Source organism: Eptatretus burgeri, chromosome 13 (assembly GCF_056783735.1).
Source record: "Eptatretus burgeri isolate ZD-2024b chromosome 13, Ebu_testis_v1, whole genome shotgun sequence".
NCBI classification, from domain to species: Eukaryota; Metazoa; Chordata; class Myxini; order Myxiniformes; family Myxinidae; genus Eptatretus; species Eptatretus burgeri.
The window spans coordinates 45,832,064-45,847,186 of record NC_140973.1 but is presented as its reverse complement, the minus strand read 5'-3'; the positions used below and the strand labels follow the sequence as shown (position 1 = coordinate 45,847,186).

Below are 15,123 nucleotides of genomic sequence, written 5' to 3'. Positions count from 1 at the left end.
CGCCGGCGTGCTGACGGCCACGTAACTCGAATCGCGGCACGTCGCCCACCGGACGGACAATCCAGTCGTGACCCTCTCGGACTAACGCCGGGAACCAGTCACGGGTGGACCTTTCGGTCTCACCGCGATCGAGCCAATCGGCCCCCGCGTGGGATAGGGTTGCTCGCCAAATTCGACCTACCTAAGTACCCACACGGAGGGTAGACCGGGCGATCGCACCTCGCCGCAGGTCGACTTCGGACACGGGCCACTTAAGCGACCCGTTCCGTACTATCGGGATAACCGAGCGGTGTTATCGTCGGCCTCGACGGTTCGATTAATTATCGGGCGTATTCAGCCCACTACCAACCCTTTACGTGAAGCAAGATGAGGATTCAATGAGAGAAATGACGAAGCGAAGCGGGAAACAGTTCAACATAAAGCACATTTATTCGCGATGAACGGAAAGCACACATATACAATTCCACCAAAAGCACATAGAAGGAAAAGAAACACAATGCAATTTTACACAAAAAGCAAATGTAAAAGCGAAGACACAATGCAGAGCTATCCGACTACCGAGCACACGGCAACACTTGTACAATTCTACTTCACAGACGGCGCCGACAACACATACCTAAAACCAAGAAAAAGAACACCCTCAAGGATGAGGCGGGCCTGAGGCCGAGACCGGGTCGGGCCTACCCGTCTGGTGATGAGACGCAGAGCGGCGATGGTGCCTCAACTCCGCGGGCCTCGCGGACAGTGTCTGGTAGGGGGTGGGAAGGGGGCCCCCTTGGTCGCACTATCTCAGCGCGGGGGGAAACAGGAGGGGGTTGCTGATGCTCGGGGAAAGGAGGATTTTTACTCTGCCTCGAGTCCCGCGACGAGCGTCTCCACCTCGACCAGGTCGCGCCATCGGCCTCCCTGGTGTGCAGCTCCCGGCACGACGCGAGCACCCCCTCGTCTGCCTTCGCCGCCTCTCCACAGCTCCGTCCTCTTCGCTCCGACTCCAACGCACACGACGACGACGACGACCAACAACCCCTTTTCTGACGAACGCAGCCGCTTATATAAGCCCCGTGGCTTCGCCTTTGACCCCCTGCCTTCGACCTTTCACCTCGCTCCCCATTGGCCCGAGAAAAAGTGGGCGTCAATGCATTTTGATCCATGAATTTGCATATAGCGACCGCCCTCCAACGCCCTGGAGGCGGGGCCAAATCGCCCCTCGCTCACCGATTGGACGGAACAAAAGTGGGCGTGTGTCGTTTTTGATCCGTTTTTGGAGCGGAAAGTCCGTGGTTTTGTACACGCTGTTCGGCGCGCGCCCTGCACGAGTCCAATACCGGTACCCACAAGCGGCGCAAGAACGGTGGCGATGCGACGGTTGCGAGGGTTGACGGTCAAGGTCGTGGCTGTTGTGGTGAAGCGGCGTTGTGGTGGGTGGTTGATGTTGTGATGACTGTTGATGGTGGTAACAATGGCGGTTGGTCGAAAATAAAGATAGTAAAAGAAAAACGGCTATCCTGAAGAGTCGCAGCACGCATGAATAACATTTATTCCCTCGAGACAACGGGTTTGGGCCTAACTACACATATACTTACCGAGATATCTCACCTAAGGGACCTGAATGGTGGTTTGCGAATTTGATAACTACAACACTACCCCCTCCCCTTTTTACAGACTCGTCCCGAGTCGTCAAATTTTCGTGTGCCAGCATGTGTAGTTTTCCCCTAGTACATTTTACCTACGGATCCCTGAGTGCGACATTCATGGTATTCGTGTCCCCAAAATAAATAACCTGAGGGCTGCGTAACTACCTAAACAAACTCACTCACACGGACGACTTAAATAAAATTGCCGGCGCTAGGACAGACATGCCGGGGGCGCACTCATATTTACAGTACATCTTAACCTTAACTTACAAATTTTACACTAAACCATGGCCCAGGATCAATGTGCTCTGCAAAAGAAAAGCAGTTAGCAGGGAGCCAGGCTGCTCGCATGCAGTCTCTGGCTCAAACAATGCAGGTGACAGGGAACGTGGCTGGCTGCTCACACGCAGTCCAAGGCCTTCCCTTTTGAACTGAACGCAGTGAACCACAACGGTGCATGGGCTGCACAACGCAGTCTCCGTGCCAGCTCAAGTGGCACACGCAATGAGCACAACGAATGGATGGATGAATGCAAACACGGTGCACGGGCCGCCACTGCAGGCCCGTGTTGTAGCTGCCAACAGGGCAGTTCTTGCAGCTTGCAAACTGTTGCCTTGCGGATCCTGGCACACATGGAAATGAACAGGGGGGGGGGGGCAAAGCAAAAATTGAACGGGGCTGGTGAACGTGGGCAGTGGGCATGGCATGGCAAAGGTGAGCAGGCAATCACAGCCCGCAGAAGAAGGCCGCTGCAGGCAAACACAGCCGGCAGATGAACTGGCCGGCACAGGCCTTGAAGAAAACGGCCAGCCGGCAGATGAAGTGGACCGGCACAGGCCTTGAAGCAAAACACGGCCAGCCGATGGCACAGGCCTTGCAGCAAAACAACAGCTGCCGATGAAGTTGGCCGGCCTCTGCCTTGAAGCAAAACACGGCCAGCCGATGAAGTTGGCCAGCCTTTGCCATTCAGTGGAGGTTGGTGGAGGGAGTGCGGTGGTGCTGGCCACTTGGAAGGCGGGCTCGGACCTACCTACCTGTCTCCCTCCCAACCTATCGCCTTTGCCTGTCACTGTACATACCCACTCCCTTAATTTGTCAAACCCCAATTTAGCCCCAACTTAATATTTTTTTTTTAACTCCCCACTATAAATCGTCCCCTAACCCCCTTTATCGTCTTTGTTCGGCTAACCTATTCTGTCACCTAGCCTACTCCCAACCCCTACGTTCCCTTCCCAGAGGGGAACAAGGGAGAGCTAGTGTCCTGTGTCGAGGCCCAACTCAAGCCTCAGAATGGCCTCCCCAGAGTTCGGCGATCTATAACCAAAGTGGGTCCAGCGGCCCACAACGAGAGCGAGGGGATGGATGGTGCGGAGGGTTACACTTCCTAATCTACCCAATCCATTTAACTGTTAAACTACCCCGGGGCTTTCAACAAGCGCCTCTCGCTTAAACTATTGGTTCTTACAACCCAGATTCCCGTCGCCTGTGTTGGTGTCCTTACAATTTCGGGCCTCGCCCCCCAATTTTCTCTCCGTGCCCTCACACGGTCTCTTGGCTGGGACACGTGGCTCCCTTTGGCAGGCACGACCCTCTGCCGAATCTCCCGCTATGGCACCCCCGGGCACTACACTGCCTCCGAGCCTACCAGCTCCCGAACACCGGGAGTGCCCCCATGGCACCTCCCCTGAAACGCACACGTGGCAGGCTGGCTTCCCAGGCCCCTTTCCGAGGGTCACCCTTGCCCACAACACTGCCCACGCGGCTAATGGCGCCCGGGCCTCCGCACCAAGCAGACGCACCCGTGCCCACTACGCTATCCCGGCCCCCCATGGGCCCTTGGCCTACCGCGGCCGACTCGCCTGGTGCCCGGGGTACCCACTCAGCGATACTCACATTCCGCAGCCACGCTCCCAAGCCCGTCAACAGGGCTCCTGCACCCCTCCAAATGGGTCTCGAGCCTACTTTCCCACCAACAACAAAACGACCTCCATTTTTCAATTTGACTAACCCAGCGAACTCAATCTACACTGACCCCGGGGTCCCTTGGGTGGGAGTCACTCCTTCCCCCAATCACTCATCGCACCATGCATTCCCCATTCGCTCCATACACACAGACCCGCTGGCCTCACTCACTTACCAAGCACATGCTTCCAATCCACTCACCAACAACTCTTCAACACACACACCACTGAACTCTGCCATCCTCCTATCTACATCCCCTAACTAACTCGTGCTCCCACGTCGTCCCTTAAACTATAGCACGTTCCATTTAACACTACGTAGCTAAGCTACGTCCCCTCTACACATTCACAAGTCTGTCACTGTCTCCAAATAAATCTATTTATTTCATTTCCCAACCTAAATCTGACTACAATCCCTCTAACTAATCCATTCCACGGACTCCATGAGGACTTACCCTTGCCCCATGAAGTCGGTCGAGCTAAGCTAACCCTTCCCCCTGACTAGTTTCCATCCTGTGCCCTAGGTAAGGGGGTCTTCCACCCGTTGCCCAGGAATCCTGTGCACCCGAAAGTGAGGCTTGCTTTTTTTTTTCATGCGCAGCACCAGCGCGGCAACTCGCGCACTTTGCACCTGCCCGTGACGTCATGCAGCTGCACGTGTTCCTCGTCCCTCCTTGGACGGCACCATCCGGTAGGGATTCCCCTCCTGCCGGATTCCAACCCCACGTGCAGCCATGGCGTCACCGTGCGCATAAAAAAAACAAGCCCCACGTCTCGGGGGGTTCCCCACGCGAACACATGTGCTTTGCCCGTTGGAGCTTAACACACACGATCGCGTGGAGAACCCGTCCGGTCCAAATCCGTTTACCTGCCTAAACTTTGTCCGTCCGCGGGATCGGCAAATCCACCGCGTGCGTTTCCGGACCGGGACTTCACTCTCGCAAGCGAGCACGTGGGGGTCTCGTGCGTTGCACAGCACGGACCTCATGCTCACTGCTGGGTGAACCCGGCACGGTCCCCGAAACAACGACAGCCGCTACTCTGCTTTCTTTCCTCACATGTCGCCGTCGTCGCCATTCGACCCACGCACACCTGCGTGTTACGACGCTCACACTCCATTCCATCACATTCACACCGGGAGACGCGGCTGCGTGCTCCCGCATGCCAACCGACATCTCCCTCACATACCGCTCTCTCACACACACGGTCTCCCTTGCATTCGGCCGTTCACTCACGCGTGCCTCACTACTCACACAAACCATACTACTTACACACGCGGGGGCACTCACCCGCGGTGCCTCATCCACACTCCGTGCCTCACTCACACACACGGCCTCTTCCACACACGGGGTGCTGGGAAGCACGTACTCCGGTACAGTCGCCACCACACCACTCACACACGGGGTCGCTTCCACACACGAGGACGCACTCACACCTTGCACCACACACACAGGGACAACCACACTGGGGATTCGTGTCCCCACAAGAGTCTCCGGGGCCTCTATACCCCCCAAGCTCTCCAAGCACCCGTTCGCAGCACTCCTCCCCTCGAACTCGCAAAGCACGACCGAACTCACCTGGTCGTGACTCGCCTCAAGGGGGCATACTCCCTCCCCTCGTTCCTGGAGGAGGCCATCCAGCTGCTCGCACCGGGTCCCTGCACGGTCCGCCAGCTCAACCTCATGGTCCTCCACTACCTCTGTGTGTGTGTGCGTCACTTACCCCGTCTTCATCGTGCAGTCTTCCCTCTATCGTTCCCATCTCCCGTGTCTCTGCCAACTCTTCACCCTTTACCTCCCTTGTCTCCACTATTATTTCCGTTGTCGTCACCTCGTGTCTCGTCTCGCACGTTTTGGTCTCCCCATTTAATTTTTCCCTTTCGGTCACCGTCGATTCTTCTGTCACGACCCTCGCCCAACACGCCCCCCGAATTTTTTTTTACCCGCCTCCACCGCGGGCCTGTCAGCCGTTGCACCCCCTTCCAGCTCGTTTGCTCCCACACGTGGAGTCGCCATTCCCAGCTCCCTGGTCACAGCCTTCATGCCCGCCTGCAGGCATCGGCCCATGTTCTGCGTCTCACCCCGTAGCTCTTTCATTTCTTCCTTCATGTTTGTTTCCATTCCGTTCATTTGTTGTGTATTCGCATCCAATTTTTGTGTATTCGCATCCATCTTCGTTTTTACTTCGTCCATTTGCTTGTTCATGTTCGCATTCATCTTCGCTGTCATTTCCGCATTCATTTGTGCCAGCATGGTGAATAGCTGGGCCATGTCGGGTGCGCTTGGGTGAGCCGTTTCGGCAGGGGTCGGGGAAGGGTTTTGGTGGAGAGGGGGAGGGGAGGTGTCATACATCGCGGCCGCTGCCGCACCCATTTCGGGCTCTGGGTTCAGTTGGGCGAGTCCGTGTTCCTGCACAATCAACATTTCCTGCTCGGGGATTCCATCCTGGACCATGGATTCTACACATTCTACATCCATTTCTAATACCCCCGGCTCCCGCTCGCCTTGAGACGCCATCTTGCTTCTCGTGAAGGGTTAATTTCGCTCGCTCGTAATTTGGAGGGAATCGGGGGTCGCTTCTCTCACCCCTGGACCGATTCCCGTGAATTTAGCCGGAGACAGGAGAGCCCGTTTTCCTGTTCTCCGATACCAGTGCCGCGAGGAGGGCGATGGATTTGTATCGCACGACCTGACACCAGTGTTACGGATTCGCGCCCGCCGGCGTGCTGACGGCCACGTAACTCGAATCGCGGCACGTCGCCCACCGGACGGACAATCCAGTCGTGACCCTCTCGGACTAACGCCGGGAACCAGTCACGGGTGGACCTTTCGGTCTCACCGCGATCGAGCCAATCGGCCCCCGCGTGGGATAGGGTTGCTCGCCAAATTCGACCTACCTAAGTACCCACACGGAGGGTAGACCGGGCGATCGCACCTCGCCGCAGGTCGACTTCGGACACGGGCCACTTAAGCGACCTGTTCCGTACTATCGGGATAACCGAGCGGTGTTATCGTCGGCCTCGACGGTTCGATTAATTATCGGGCGTATTCAGCCCACTACCAACCCTTTACGTGAAGCAAGATGAGGATTCAATGAGAGAAATGACGAAGCGAAGCGGGAAACAGTTCAACATAAAGCACATTTATTCGCGATGAACGGAAAGCACACATATACAATTCCACCAAAAGCACATAGAAGGAAAAGAAACACAATGCAATTTTACACAAAAAGCAAATGTAAAAGCGAAGACACAATGCAGAGCTATCCGACTACCGAGCACACGGCAACACTTATACAATTCTACTTCACAGACGGCGCCGACAACACATACCCAAAACCAAGAAAAAGAACACCCTCAAGGATGAGGCGGGCCTGAGGCCGAGACCGGGTCGGGCCTACCCGTCTGGTGATGAGACGCGGAGCGGCGATGGTGCCTCAACTCCGCGGGCCTCGCGGACAGTGTCTGGTAGGGGGTGGGAAGGGGGCCCCCTTGGTCGCACTATCTCAGCGCGGGGGGAAACAGGAGGGGGTTGCTGATGCTCGGGGAAAGGAGGATTTTTACTCTGTCTCGAGTCCTGCGACGAGCGTCTCCACCTCGACCAGGTTGCGCCGTCGGCCTCCCTGGTGTGCAGCTCCCGGCACGACGCGAGCACCCCCTCGTCTGCCTTCGCCGCCTCTCCACAGCTCCGTCCTCTTCGCTCCGACTCCAACGCACACGACGACGACGACGACCAACAACCCCTTTTCTGACGAACGCAGCCGCTTATATAAGCCCCGTGGCTTCGCCTTTGACCCCCTGCCTTCGACCTTTCACCTCGCTCCCCATTGGCCCGAGAAAAAGTGGGCGTGAATGCATTTTGATCCATGAATTTGCATATAGCGACCGCCCTCCAACGCCCTGGAGGCGGGGCCAAATCGCCCCTCGCTCACCGATTGGACGGAACAAAAGTGGGCGTGTGTCGTTTTTGATCCGTTTTTGGAGCGGAAAGTCCGTGGTTTTGTACACGCTGTTCGGCGCGCGCCCTGCACGAGTCCAATACCGGTACCCACAAGCGGCGCAAGAACGGTGGCGATGCGACGGTTGCGAGGGTTGACGGTCAAGGTCGTGGCTGTTGTGGTGAAGCGGCGTTGTGGTGGGTGGTTGATGTTGTGATGACTGTTGATGGTGGTAACAATGGCGGTTGGTCCAAAATAAAGATAGTAAAAGAAAAACGGCTATCCTGAAGAGTCGCAGCACGCATGAATAACATTTATTCCCTCTAGACAACGGGTTTGGGCCTAACTACACATATACTTACCGAGATATCTCACCTAAGGGACCTGAATGGTGGTTTGCGAATTTGGTAACCACAACAATATTCATTGAGGACCCAATGGGGAAATCAAATAAATAACAAGAGGGGGAGCACTTGGTTGAGTGCAAAACCTCCGCCGCCAATACTGCTGGGTCACTTAAGTGAACCTGATATCCTGTTCATTGTAGGTCAAAACGGATCAGACTCGACTGAACCACGATTGAATAAACTAAACGAGATCGACGTGCATGCAGAAATGCCAAAAAAATAAAAATCGAAATTTTTTTGGAAAAAAAATTGCAAAATTTCTGGGTTTTTTTCTCCAACAATTTTTTTTTGGGGGGGGGGGGGTTGGAAATCATTAAAAACATGTAGAAATGTAAAAAAAAAAATTCAAATATTTTTCAAATAAAATCGAAAATTTTTTTGATAAAAAATTGCAAAATTTGTTTGTTTTTTTTCTCTCACAAAATTTTTTTGGGGGGGGGTTGGAAATCACTTAAAACATGTAGAAATGTAAAAAAGAAAAATTCAAATATTTTTCAAATAAAATCGAAATTTTTTTTGAGAAAAAAATTGCAAAATTTGTTTTTTTCTCTCACAAAATTTTTTTTGGGGGGGGTTGGACATCACTTAAAACATGTAGAAATGCCCAAAAAAAAAAATTCAAATATTTTTCAAATAAAATCGAAATTTTTTTGAAAAAAAAATATTTTTTTTGGACCAAGTCCAAAATCTAATGGCATGATCCTTGGAACATACCTAATCCCCCCACCAAGTTTCGTCGAAATCCGTCCAGGAGTTTTTCCGTAATACTGTTCACAAACAAACAAACAAACAGACAGTGGTGAAAACAGTAACCTCCGTCCATCTTCGATGGCGGAGGTTAATTATTATAAACTAATATGTGACTTTCCTTATGGAGTATATATATATATATATATATATATATATATATATATATATATATATATATATATATATATATATATATATATATATATATATATATATATATATATATATATATAAAACAACGAAAAGCACGATGAGGCAATGAGGCGATGAGGAGGTGAGTCGTTGAGTCTTTGAGCCGGTTCGGCAGTGAAGCTGTCCATCAGTTTGTGAAGGCCATATGCCGATGAATGAAGTCCTGTTTGAACGTTGATTCACCAGGTCCCTTAAGACCCCTAAAGCCCCAAAGACCTCGAAGACCCCCTCGACCCAAAAGACCCTGACGACCCCAAGGACCAAAAAGACCCAAAACTCCCTAAAGACCCAAAAGACTCTGAAGACCCCAAAGTTACTGAGCACACAAAAGACCCCAAAAACCCAAGAGTCCCTGAGGACGCAAAAGTCCCTGAGGACCCAAAAGACACCAAAGACCCAAAAGACACTGAAGACACAAAAAGACAATGAAGATGCAAAAGACCCTGAAGACCTCAAATACTCAAAAGTCCCAAAAGACTGTGAAGATCAAAAAGTCAACAAGGAGCCAAAAAATCCTGAAGACCTAAAATAACCGAAATACCACAAAGACCCCGAACACTCAACAGACATACAAATAGGCTTGAAAACTTGACCTCTGTCCACCTTTAGTGGTGGAGGGAATAAATGCACAATCAATAAAATGAACAAGCACTTCTTGAATAATCGACAGAGTGATCTCCTCAATGGCGAAATGTGCCTCTGTTTTGTGCATTTCCTGATTAAACCGACGAGGACGGGATTCCAAACGGAGTTGGGATGGAGGTGGCAAAAATACAAATGGCACCTTCTGTCCTCGAGCCGGCAAGCTGGGAGCAACAATTCACATTGATTGCCACATCTGATGCAATTTAAATGCTCTCATGGTGGAGGTGCTCCATTTGAAACTGTTTGTTGGATAGATGGAGCTTTTTGATGACGATGGTCTGAAACAACAATGTGTATTGGTGTCAAAGCCGGTGACCAATTATAAATTAATGGTGGTATACCAAGGGGAACTTTATTGATAAATCCATGGAGCTTGAGGACCTTGATGGAGTACATGTGCACACCTTGTCTCCCCATATCATGAATGCACAATTATCATCTCCTCACAGGTAAACATCACAAGCAATGCAGTGTGGAGAGTTACCCCTGCCCATTGGGAGAGATGAGGAACCAAGCAGGTGGAGAGTAATCATGGATAGACGGCTTCAAAGTTCGTTGAAAACTTAAAACATCAACAATTAACAACAAAATAAAAATAATTCTGTCCAATATGAGGGATATGTTATTAATATTAATCATTAATTAATTATATTGAATGTATAAATCACAATATGATTCACACATCATTGATCTCGTGTCTTCTTGCTTTATATTTGGGATTTCCTCCCAACGTCCTCATTAACATTTCCTCCTCCTTCCTCATCACAGTAAAATTTCCATTGTTACAGTTATTAATTGTGGTGTGAAGTTTACAAAGTTTCCCACACCTGCAGCTCCAGTGGCGCAATCGGTCAGCGCGCGGTACTTATAATCAGTACTTGGGTGATGCCGAGGTTGTGAGTTCGAGCCTCACCTGGAGCAAGTATTTTTCGATATCGTGTGTGTGGTTCAGAGGGCACCAAACTCGACGAAACAGATGATCGTCAAATTGAAGTCTTCACTTTCGTGTTCTTCATCAGATTGGTTGTATTTTTGTCATGTTTCGGTAAGTTTTTGATTCGTGAGTTTATTTGTTATGAAAATCGTGGTGGGGGGTTGTGGGATTTTGTGGTGGCAAATACTGAGGGTTTGAAAAGTGATTCGGAGCTTTGAATGGGTGAAGTTAATAAGTGGGGGAGGGGGGTCTGCATCAGAGAATTGGGGAACCTTCAACAAGCAAATGCAGAGAGTGCTTGGTATATAATCTAGATATACATATATGTTCACATGTATATTCCCCAGTGAGGTGTCACGGTGGAGGCAGAGACCTGGGTGGTGGAGCAGGGAGATCCGTCGGGTTATGTGGGAAAAGCAGGTGTTCATTGAGGACCCAATGGGGGAATCAAATAAATAATTATAAACTAATATGTGACTTTCGTTATGGTGTATATATATATATATATATATATATATATATATATATATATATATATATATATATATATATATATATATATATATATATATATATATGTATATATATATATATATATATATATATATATATATATATATATATATATATATATATATATATATATAACAACGAAAAGCACGATGAGGTGGTGAGGCGATGAGGAGGTGAGACAGTGAGGAGATGAGGCGGTGAGTCGTTGAGACAGTGAGGAAATGAGGGGGTGAGTCGTTGAGGCAGTGAGGTGATGAGGGGTGTGTCGTTGAGGAAGTTCAGCAGTGAGTCGTTGAGAAGATGAGAGTGAGGAGGTGAGGTGATGAGGTGGTAAGTCGTTGAGGCAGTGAGTCGTTGAGGAGATGAGGCGGTGAGTCATTGAGGAAGTAAAACAGTGAGGAGATGAGGCGGTGAGTCGTTGAGGAAGTGAGACAGTGAGGAGATGAGGCGGTGAGTCGTTGAGGCAGTAAAACAGTGAGGAGATGAGGCGGTGAGTCGTTGAGGGAGTGAGACAGTGAGGAGATGAGGCGGTGAGTCGTTGAGGAAGTTCGGCAGTTAAGCTGTCCATCAGTCTGTGCAGACCATATGTCAATTAATGAAGTCCTGTTTGAACATTGATTCACCAAGTCCCTTAAGACCCCGAAAGCCCAAAAGACCCCATCAACCCAAAAGACCCTGAAGACCCCAAGTACCGAAAAGACCCCAAAGTCCCCGAAGACTCAAAAGACTCTGAACACCCCAAAGTTACTGAGGACACAAAAGACCCCGAAGACCCAAAAGACACCGAAGACCTAAAAGTTCCCGAGGACCCAAAAGACCCTGATGACCGAAAAGTCACCAAGTTCCGAAAATATCCGAAAGACCCGAAATCCTCCAAAAACCCAAAAGACTCCAAAGACCCAAAAAACAACAAAACCCAAAAATACCCTGACGACTCAAAATAACCCAAAGACCCAAAAAGACCTCAAAGACACAAAAGTCCCTGAAGACCCAAAAGACTCTGAAGACCGAAATCACCCTGAAGACCCAAAAATACCCTAAAGAAACAAAATAACCCAAAGAGCCAAAAGTCACCAAAGAACTAAAATACTCCAAAGACCCCAAATTTCCTGAAGACCCAAAAGTCCCTGAGGACTCAAAAGACCCCAAAGACCCAAAAGTCCCTGAAGACCCAAAAGTCCCTGAGGACCCAATAGACTCCAAAGACCCAAAAGACACTGAAGACCCAAGAAGACAATGAAGACGCAAAAGACCCTGAAGACCTCAAAGATCCAAAACTCCCCAAATACTCAAAAGTCCCAAAAGACCCCATAGACTCAAAAGACTCCGAAGAGCCAAAAGACCCTGAAGACCCAAAATGCGCCAAATATTCCCAAAGACTGAAAACTCAATAGACATATAAAGAGGGTTGAAAACTTAAACTCCGTCCACCTTTAAGGGTAAAGGGAAAAACGTACAATTAATCAAATGAACACCAGCCTGGTGTTGGTTTGTGGTTCAGGTGGCGGCTTGAGACCCTCAGGTCCTGAGTTCAAGCCCCGTTGGCCGCTGAATGAATACACCAGGGAGTTGACTCAGCCTGTCATCCTTCCGAGGTCGGCGAAATGAGTACCAGTGTGCACTGGTGGAGGGGCACTGCATCAGTGACACAGTCACGCTTCCAAGAAATGATAGTTCCCCCTCAGCGAAGCTGCCATACGCAAGAAGCAGAAAAATCAAATGAACAAGCACCTCTCGAATAATAATAATCGATAGCGTGATCTCCTCAATCACGAAATGTCCCTCTGTTTTGTACATTTCCTGATTAAACCGACGAGGACGGGATTCCAAACGGGGTTGGGATGGAGAGGGCAAAAATACAAATGGCGCCTTCTGTCCTCGAGCCGGCAAGCTGGGAGCAACAATTCACATTTATTGCCACATCTGATGCAATGTAAATGCTCTCATGGTGGAGGTGCTCCATTTGAAATAGTTTAGTGGATATGTGGAGCTTTTTGATGACGATGGTCTGGAATAAAAAATTTGTATTGGTGTCAAAGCCGGTGACCAATTATAAATTAAAAATGGGATACCAAGGGGAACTTTATTAATAAATCCATGGAGCTTGAGGACCTTGATGGAGTGCGTGTGCAAACCTTGTCTCCCCCATATCATGATTGCACAATTATCTGCTCACAGGTAAACATCACAAGCAATGCAGTGTGGAGAGTTACCCCTGCCCATTGGTGGATATGATGAACCAAGCAGGTGGAGAGTCATCATGGAAAGACGGCTTCAAAGTTCATTGAAAACTTAAAACATCAACAATTAAAAATAAAATAAAAATAATTCTGTCCAATATGAGGGATATGTTATTAATATTAATAATTAATTAATAATATTATTGAATGTATAAATCACAATATGATTCACACATCATTGATCTTGTGTCTTCTTGCTTTATATTTGGGATTTCCTCCCAACGACCTCATGAACGTTTCCTCCTCCTTCCTCATCAGAGTTAAATTTCCATTGTTAAAGTTATTAATTGTGGTGTGAAGTTTACAAGATTTCCCAAACCTGCAGCTCCAGTGGCGCAATCGGTCAGCGCGCGGTACTTATAATCAGTACTTGGGTGATGCCGAGGTTGTGAGTTCGAGCCTCACCTGGAGCAGGTATTTTTATCGATATCTTGTGTGTGTTTTTGAAGTCACCAAACACGACCAAACAGAAGATCGTCACATTTCACTCTTCATCGGATTGATTGTCTTTTTGTCATGTTTCGGTAAGTTTTTGATTCGCGAGTTTATTAGTTTTGAATATCGTGGTGGACGGTTGTTGGATTTTGTGGTGGCAAATACTGAGGGTTTGAAAAGTAGTTTGAAGCTTTTGATTGGTTGAAGTTAATAAGTGGGGGAGGGGGTGGTTCTGCATCAGAGAATTGGGGAACCTTCAACAAGAAAATGCAGAGAGTGCTTGGTATATAATCGAGATATACATATATGTTCACATGTATATTCCCCAGTGAGGTGTCACGGTGGAGGCAGAGACCTGGGTGGTGGAGCAGGGAGATCCGTCGTGGAATTCGGAAGAAGCAGAAGGTCGTCATTAAGGCCAAAATAAGAGGATTAAAGTACGACTCAGCGTCGTGTTGGCTTCGTGGTTGGGGTGAATGGCTTGGGATCTTCGGGTCCTGAGTTCGAGCCCTGTTGGCTGCTGAATTAACACCAGGTGGGGTTCACTCAGCCTGTCATTCAACCTTCGGAGGTCGCCGAAATGAGTACCAGTGTACTGGTGAAGGTGCCCAGCATCAGCAGCATCGTTGTGTCCCAACAAAATGACAGCTTCCCAGCAGCTGAGCTGCCTTATGTCAGTGGAAGAAGATGTGTCGGGTAAACAGATGTCGAAAAGAGAATAACTCGGTACCCCACAAGAGAATGTGAAAAACAAATTGCCAAAAATGTGAAACATGACATCACAGCATTCCCAAAGTGTGGAAGGGGTAAATTAATGGGTAATGCAAGTGTGGGCTCTTTGAGGAATTACAAAGGGAGATTGGTTGGTGATGTGAGTGAGATGGCAGCCGTTTATGAAATACAGTGCTGTCGTTATTTTGCTTCAAACGTTACAGAAGGATTTGTCAAGGGATTTTTCAATAGCTGAGAGTATCTATTAAGCAGGTGAGTATGGGCATTGAGATCCAGGTGGAGGAGGGAAGGAAGTGGAGAAGCAGTTTTGGAAAGATGAGGGATGATCAATCTCGAGGACCAGATAACATGCATCCATCCGAGTATTGAGGGTGAGGGAGGTGATGGAGCAGATAAGCAGGATTCTAACCGACATCGAAACAGCTCATTTGGAGTCAGGACAGGTGCAGTTAGGTAGATTGAAGAATAATAATTATATTGCATAAATATTTCATAAAGGACCAAGAGAATCATTTCGGAACCATAGACCTATTTGTTTGACTTCAGTTCTGAAGGTGTTGGAGACATTATTTTCGGACCAACAGGGAATCAAACAAAAAATTAAAAACTAATATGTGACTTTGGTAATGGTGGATCGATATAATCTACAAACAAAAAAACGAAAAGCACGACGAGGTGGTGAAGCCGTGAAGCTGACCGTCAGTCCGTGAAGACAGGATGCCTTTCAAATCATGTCATGTTTGA

At 49.0% G+C, this 15,123-nt stretch overlaps 2 non-coding genes across 2 annotated transcripts; both read left to right on the top strand.

Annotated features, from left to right (window-relative positions):
* The first annotated feature begins 10,357 nt into the window (after positions 1–10,357).
* TRNAI-UAU (transfer RNA isoleucine (anticodon UAU)) lies at positions 10,358–10,446 on the top strand. The gene is given in 2 exon segments: positions 10,358–10,395; positions 10,411–10,446. It is a non-coding gene; the product is annotated as a tRNA-Ile (tRNA).
* A 3,090-nt stretch (positions 10,447–13,536) lies between these two features.
* Positions 13,537–13,625, top strand: TRNAI-UAU (transfer RNA isoleucine (anticodon UAU)). The gene is given in 2 exon segments: positions 13,537–13,574; positions 13,590–13,625. It is a non-coding gene; the product is annotated as a tRNA-Ile (tRNA).
* Positions 13,626–15,123: the final 1,498 nt, after the last annotated feature.